The sequence below is a fragment of the Tenrec ecaudatus genome, chromosome 12 (genome assembly GCF_050624435.1).
Source record: "Tenrec ecaudatus isolate mTenEca1 chromosome 12, mTenEca1.hap1, whole genome shotgun sequence".
NCBI classification, from domain to species: Eukaryota; Metazoa; Chordata; class Mammalia; order Afrosoricida; family Tenrecidae; genus Tenrec; species Tenrec ecaudatus.
Window position 1 is genome coordinate 98,671,223 of NC_134541.1, and position 8,062 is coordinate 98,679,284.

An 8,062-nucleotide genomic window follows, 5' to 3' on the forward strand; every position below is an offset into this window, starting at 1 on the left:
GGGTCAGTTTCTGGCCAAGGCATGGCTGCTACTTCCAGTCAATTTTAGCTTCACCGAGAGCTCAGAGCTTGGACTCCATGACTGGAGGTGTTCATGATGGGCACGGAGCCACCGTTCCCACTGTCTTCTCTTTTCTTCATTGACCACTGCGTGGTGTCAGGTGGACCCCGACAGACACCCGTGGAAACACTCGGCTTGGGATGTATTTCTGTGTCAGGCAGGTTTGGACAGTGGGAACCCACCAGCCTACGGCTACAGTGTCAACACTATTGCTGGGCTGAAGGGCTGATCACCAACCCCTACTCATGGCAGGATAAGCCACCTGCCATCTGTCACCCCTGACACCTCCATTTCACCCAACAGATCCCGAGACTGCATCCATAATTCCTAGGGGAACCAACAGTACTAGGACGGTGATGAGGCTTGCCCCAGGCCATCGGACCCTGGGCTGTCTCCACCTTCTGGCTCAGTCTGGCGCCCTGCGATTCTGAACCCTAGGTGGCAGGGTCAAGGTCGATCTTCAGCCTGGACACTGGCTGTCATTTGCCAAAAGACAACAGGATTGGGAATGTGAATTGAATTCATATCATTAGCAAGTACCTTTCTATCAGGTTCCTTTAGGGAAAATTTCCTCCTCAGTCTATCTGATATCCCCATGGAGACAGGGGGGGAATTTGTATTTGGCAGCAAGCATGGGTACCAGACATAATGGCTTGAGGCACCAGGAAAATGTAATCAATATTTACCTGCTGAGAGGTCCCATGATGGGAAGGAAATTGACTCTTCCCAGTGAAAACATCCCAGTTTGCTGTCCTGCTTTCTTTGTGTATTTGCAGACGGGGAAATTCATAATCCTGGTTCTTTGGGTAGGACAAAACCCAGGGAGCCATTACCCCCTTCGTTTGTGTAAAATAACCCATTACAGGGAGATGAGTCGCTGGAAATATCCATGCAGGTCTCCTAATTATCTGCCTGGTTTCTGTTTATTTGTGTCCCACACTACTGCAGTCTTGAAGTACTTTCGTCTCTCCCTTATGATCTTTTGCTCAGAACGCATAACCTTGCATGGCACTTGCTTCATCATCTGTGTCACCTTCTAGAGAACTATCCTTGGTGGAGATGTGGAGGGAGGGAACCAAAAACCTTAAAGGAGTTAATAATGTGTCTTCAGCTATTTTACCATAGAGCCGGAGTATAGACCAGCTGCTGTGAGTTCATCCAAACTCATGGCACCCACGAGTGTGTCCGACGAGAGCTGTGCTCCACAGGCTGCTCGATGACTAACTTTCCCAAAGGAGATTGCCAGGCCTTTCTTCTGTGACATCTCGGGTGCACTGAAACCAATTGCCAACCCTCTAGTTAGCATTTGAGCGTGTGACTCATTGGCACTACCAAGGGCTGGAAGTTGTGTTGGGATGCCATCAAATCACTTCCAGCCCATAGTGACCCTTTACACAACAGAATGAGACATTGCCCAGTCCCGCGCCCTCCTTATAATTGTGGCGATGTTTGAGTCCATTGTTTCAGCCACCGTGTCAATACATCTTGTTGAGGACCTTCCTCTCTTTCGCTACCTCTCTGCTTTACCAAGCACGATGTCCTTCTTCAGGGGATGGTCTCTCCTGAGAATATGTCCAAGGTATGTAGATGAAATCTCCTCATCCTTGCTGCCAAGGAGCGCTCAGTTTAGGAGGAGGGAGTTGTACTATTTCCATGTTACAGTGGGGACACTAGAAATTTATGTGCCCAGTTTTTGTTTTTTAAATCATTTTATTGGGGGCTCATACCACTCTTATCTCCATCCATTCATTCATCCATCCATCCATCCATCCATCCACCCATCCATCCATCATGTCAAACACATTTGCACATTGGTTGCCATCATCATTCTCAAAACATTTGCTTTCTACTTGAGCCCTTGGTATCAGCTCATAATTTTTTCCCTCCCTCCCCACTCTCTCTCCCTCATGAACACTTGATAATTTATAAATTATTATTATAATGTTGTCATGTCTTACACTTTCCGATGTCTCCCTTCACCCACTTTTCTGTTGTCCATCCCCTAGGGAGGAGGTTATATGTAGATCCTTGAAGTCTGTTCCCACCTTCTACCCCATCTTCCCTCTACCCTCCAGGTATCACCACTCTCACCACCAGTCCTGAAGGGATCCTCCACCCTGGATTCCCTGTGTTTCCAGTTCCTGTCTGTGCCAGTGTACATCCTTTGGTCTTGCCAGATTGTAAGGTAGAATTGGGATCATGATAGTGGGGGGTGGCGGAGAGAGGAAGCATTTAAAAACTTGAGGAAATTTGTATGTTTCACTGTTACTACACTGCACCCTGACTGGCTCATCTTCTCCCCATGACCCTTCTGTAAGGGGATGTCCAGTTGTCTACAGATGGGTTTTAGGTCCCCAGTTTGCACTGTCCCTCATTCTCAATGATATGATTTTTTTGTTCTTTGATGACTGATACCTGATCCCTTTGACACATTGTGATCATACAGGCTGGTGTGCTTCCATGTGGGATTTGTTGCTTCGGAGCTAGATGGTCGCTTGTTTACCTTCAAGCCTTTAAGACTCCAGATACTCTATCTTTTGATAGCCAGGCTCCATCAGCTTTCTTCACCTAATGCGCTTATGCACCCGCTTTGTCTTCAGTGATCATGTCGGAAAGGCGAGCATCATGGAATTATGTGCCCAGTTTTGTGAGGGCTTCCTCTTTTCAGATTGCACAAAAGGAGGTCATTTGCAACACCAAATTGGGAGTACAAGAGCGAGTCCCTATCTGCAAGGTCCCGTATTCCATTCAGTGCCTATTTGGCATGAGGAGGCCATGTGGACAAATCTTTGGCCCAATGGGCTCTCTGTGTTTGACAGCATAGGGACATCCAAGAATAAGATATAGACAAGAGAGTGTTGAAACATTGTAGATTTACCTATAGATACCCTATAAAGAGAACTTCCTGTTGCATTTAAAACTGGATCGTATACTGATCATATTCCTGGGCTTTGGACTAAGGCTATTGGGGTTCACATCACCCCCAGTTATTTCCTGCCACAAAGGAAGCAAACAAGTTGGCCATTATGGTCCTTAACAGATACGATTTTGAGGCATGCAAACACTTTTCTTGCTAAGGGACCATGCTAGTCAAGTGGACATAAACTAACATTGTGCTCTTATTCTGGGACCAAGGGATAGACTGTGTATTAGAGAGAAACTAGGGTTGCCAGAAAAAAGCACAGAACATCCATTGCATTTTTCCTTTCAGACAATCAGTGAATATTCTTATACTTAATGAAATGATCCAATGCTGTTCAAGCTTCCAAATCAGCTCAGAATGAAATGTTGCCTCTTCCAGCCTCATCTTCACTAGAACCTTCTTCCTTGGCAACTATCGTTGGAACTGCTGTGTATTTGGAGAACTCACCATCCTTGGAGACTCAGCTTACAGCAGGATGCCAGACAACATTCTACCATAGTCCTGCAGCAGCTAGTTTTCAGAAGTAGATAGCCAGGCATTTCTTCATAGACTTAGGAAGGTCCCCTGCAGCTCATTTGCCATGAGTGACCCTGCTGGTATTTGGAATGTTGGAGGGATAGCGTCTGATAACACAGTTACACCTAACCTCCCCCGATCCCTGTCCACCCTCTAGGGCCGCGGTTCTCAACCTTCCTAATGCCACGCCCCTTTCATACAGTCCCTCATGTTGTGGTCTCCCCCCCTACCACCATAAAATTATTTTTGTTGCTACTTCATAACTGTAATTGTGCCACTGTTATGAATCGGGCGACCCTTGTGAAAGGGTTGTTTGACCTCCAAAGGGGTCATGACCCACAGGTTGAGAACTGATGCTTTAAGGTAACAAATTGATAGATGGATGGTGTATATAGAATATACACAAAAAAGTTACTTGTTGTCTATCTGAAATACAATTTTAACTGGACACCCTATATTTATATCTTATTTTCTCAACATGGAAGCTCTTAGAAGGGCCTGGATATTGTTTTGTTTCTGATTGTTTCTGCCCTTATTTTGTCTGCACCCTCCCCATTCTGTGCAAATGTGAAATCAGAAGTCATAAAAGCCTTGACAAAATGACAAGAATTCTAATGGCATCAGGCATTAATTCATCCTTGACGGGAGACATATCCAATCTATTTAGGTTCAGTGATTTGAAACGGCAGCATTTCGTATTACAACCCACCCCCCACTAAGAGGGGGGAGGCACGGGAAGTAGGGAGGAGCTGGGAACAGTTCCTCTTCCCCAGAGGGAGGGATGTCAGCCTACAGGTCAAAGCCAGCAGCCATCCCAACAGGTGTTATATACACGCTCCTTGAACTCGGGTGTTAATTTCCTTCCTAGTCCTGAGAATACAGGTGTGGCTGGTAATGCTGAGGTGCGACATGCCCTGGATCTGAGTGATTAAGACCTGCTTTCCCATTTCCACACTGTAATTGGGGATGCTTGCGACGTTCATTTCTGCTTATCAACTGGCAGTGGCACAAAATATTTTAATGTTTTAAACATGCGTCCCTACCACATCCTATTGTGTCCCTACCACATCCCAGACTCTCACTCAGTCAGTTAATAGACTCCAGATAGGCTACAGGAACCCTGGTAGAATGTGGTTAAAGCACTCTGCTGTCAACTGAAAGGCTGGTGGTTCAAAACTGCTAGCTCTTCCTTAGGGGAGAGGTGTGGGTGGCAGTCTGCTTTCATAGATATTTACAGCCTTGGGAACCCTCCTGGACCAGTTCTACTCTGCCTACAGGGCTGTAATGAGTTGGGATCCACTCGGCTGACAGCTACAGGCTTGGTTCTGTTTGGTTAGATATGCACCCAATTGTGCAAATAAGATGGCTAGTAGGCTTGGCAGCTAGCTGAAAGATTAGAGTTTGAGTCTGCCTGGAGGGAGCTCAGGAGCACAACTTAGGTTCTAAAAAATAAGCCATCGACACTTCTATGGAGCACAGTTCCCCTCTGATACTGGTGGGGGCAGCTCAGTGACAACTGGTTTTTAAATATGCCCTTGGCCTTCCAAAAGGACTGATTTTATAAATCCTTAAAGAGGAGTGGACATTCCTATTGGGATGAAAACTATCCATGTTTCCCATTACACTGATAATATGAAATTAGAGGATTATGTACATTGAAAAATGTTAAAAGTAGGATGCTCTTGTGGGAGAATGTCAATGCTTTCTACTTCCGTAAAGAGTTAGTCTCACAAAGTGACAGGACAGTTCTACCTTGCCCTATTGGGTAGCTATGAATTGGAATTGACCCAGTGGCAGGCAGTGAGTTTTATTTGGGTTTGATTAGGATGCTTTGTTTGGTTGTATGTCATTGGTGATATCGCTTTAAAAAAAATCTTCCTTTCCTTTGGGACGTAGAGCCCCAAAATGGTGTTTGTGAAGGAGCTATGATACTTAGTTTCCTTATTAGGTAAGGAAAAACAAGGGACTGGGTTATAGTCCTTCATATATAGGATGTATGAATTTGGATATTGAATTATATTTAGTTATAATAGGGAACACTCAGTAGAATCTATGTTAAGCAAAAAGCACGCAGAACATGATTTATTTTATCATCTCAGGATTGTGCATGACTGAATAATACTGATCCTCTCAAACTGGGAGAAATTCTGACCAGCAACTACATGATTTGTTGCTCCAATCACACAGCTTATTATTTGAGCCAGCAAATGGAACCCAGCGACTGTGGTTGGTGTAGTTAACTTAAGGAGCGCGTTTGAAAGTAGCCTGGACTGCGAAAAGGACAAACTGACATGTCTCCGAAGAAGTATGATCAGAGTGCCCCTTAGAGGCGAGAAGGGGACGTTGTCCTACTGCCGTGGGCCTGTTGTCAGGAGAGGCAGCCCCTGGAAAAGGACATCATGTTTGGTAGAGTAGAGGAGCCGTGCAAAAGAGAAAGGCTCTCAATCAGACGGATTGGCGCCATGGCTGCAACAATGGGCTGAAGCAAGGTGACACCTGTGGAGATGAAACAGGACTGGCAGTTTTGCATCTGTTGTTTATGATGCCCCTTTGCTTCAGAACCTTCTGGATGGCCCCCAACACCAACTGCATAAGGAGTGGATACGAATTCAAGAATTAGCTTACCATCGTTACCAATGGGTTTGTAGTGGGATGAAATCCTGAAAATGGCAGAATATTTGAACCAAGTAATTAAAAAAGACAAAAGTGCCAACTTATCCACATGTACCCGGGGTCTTGTCAAGTCCAGGGCCTCCTCTGGTCGGAGATGCAGACTCAACAGCAGAGTGATAGAGTGATGACCTTGAATGTGCTTACAGAGTCTTGCGTCTGACAAAGCCACAGACCAACTATGTAATCTTGGATATACTTTCACACTTGAATTGTTTCTTGGTTTCCTCAAAGACACTGGAAAGTATCTACTTTGTATTAGAGTTTCTGTGAAGTGCACATGGAGTGACCTGTGAGCAGTGAAGCTTGGTACTCAAGAGACAAAAAGATGACTACCATAGAAAACACCATCCAGGCCATGGCTGTTAAGTTGCTTCTGACTGATAGCGTGCTCATGTGGTACAGAGTAGAATGGCTCCATGGGAATTTCTTGGCTGAAACCTTTACAGGAAGAGTTCCCCTCACCCCTCTTACCACGGTATCACTGAATAGGTTGAGTCTGGTACCCTTTAGATTAGTAACTAAGAGCAAATCATTTCTACCACCCAGGGACCTGCACACTCAATAGATGTCATTATTATCTATATTCCTAGTATGTTGATATATACATAATTTTGCCACACTCTTGGTGAAGAAATGAGATTTTTCATACTTATTGTACCTGGATATACCCAACCATATACTTAATGAGATGCCAATGATCACATTTCCTCCCATGAGTTGTCATCATTCTTGCTTTACGTGAGAGAATGCTGGAGCTCAGCAAGACTCAAAAGCAATAACTGGCAGAGCCAGCATTCATCCACGAATCCTAGAGTTGATCTCATTTTGTTATTTTAACTGCTGTCATGAGAAGATCCATCATCACTAGGGTGAAAAGTTGCTGCCATGTTTATGGAGAAGAGAGAATATTCCTTTCTATCTACCCCATTCTGATGCTGCAGGTATAGAGCGCTACTGTTTGATAGGGGCAAGACAATGCTCCTTGTCTTCTTCTGGTACCTTCTTCTGCCCCAGATCTGCATTCTTCATACATAGGCCAACACTCGGCACCCCAGCATACTCTGAAGGAACTTTTCCATGTAGAAAATGTTGGGGACCTCATTCATTGTGATGGGAATATAATATGATACAGCTGCTATGGAAAACAGCTCATAGCATTAAAATTTTTTTTGGTTAAGGTTTAAAAGATGATCTCAGGTCAATAATTTCCAGGGTCCACACAGCCTTCATGGCTCCAGAGATTCTGAAGTCAGTGAGAATTTAAGTTCTATTCAACAACATTTATCCATTTTGATCAAGATTCTGTTATTGATTAATTGTTCAAAATGTCTGGTAGTGGTTCTACCTGGTTCTGATCTCATGACAGAAGAGGCAGATGCTCATGGAGGCAATTAGCCTCACATCCTATTTTCTGCTTCTATTTCTGACTCTTCTTTCTATTTTGCTCCAGGCAAATAGATACAGATTGTTTTGTCTTGGATGACACTTGCAAATATCCTCTGAGGTCCTCTTAAAACCAAATAATAGCCTGGTGGTGTAGTGGTTACATGTTGGGTTGCAATCTTCATAGTCAGCAGTGTGAAACCACCAGCAGCTTCTTGGGAGAAAGACCGGGCTTTCTACTCCCGTAAAGAGTGATAGTCTCAGAAACCCACAGGTGGTTGGCTCTGAGTCAGCACTGACTTGATGGTGGTGAGTTTGGGTTAGTTTTGAGCAGTCTGCTCTTTTAGCACAATCTGCATGAGATAGCCCAAAAATAAGATAGGAAGGAGCCTTAGAGGACAACAGGTTGTTGTTAATGGGGAAGAAACAACTTAGAAAAGCAGGTAAAAGTGGTTGAATAGTCCAAGGAATATAATAAATGTCACTGAAATATATATACTGTTCCAT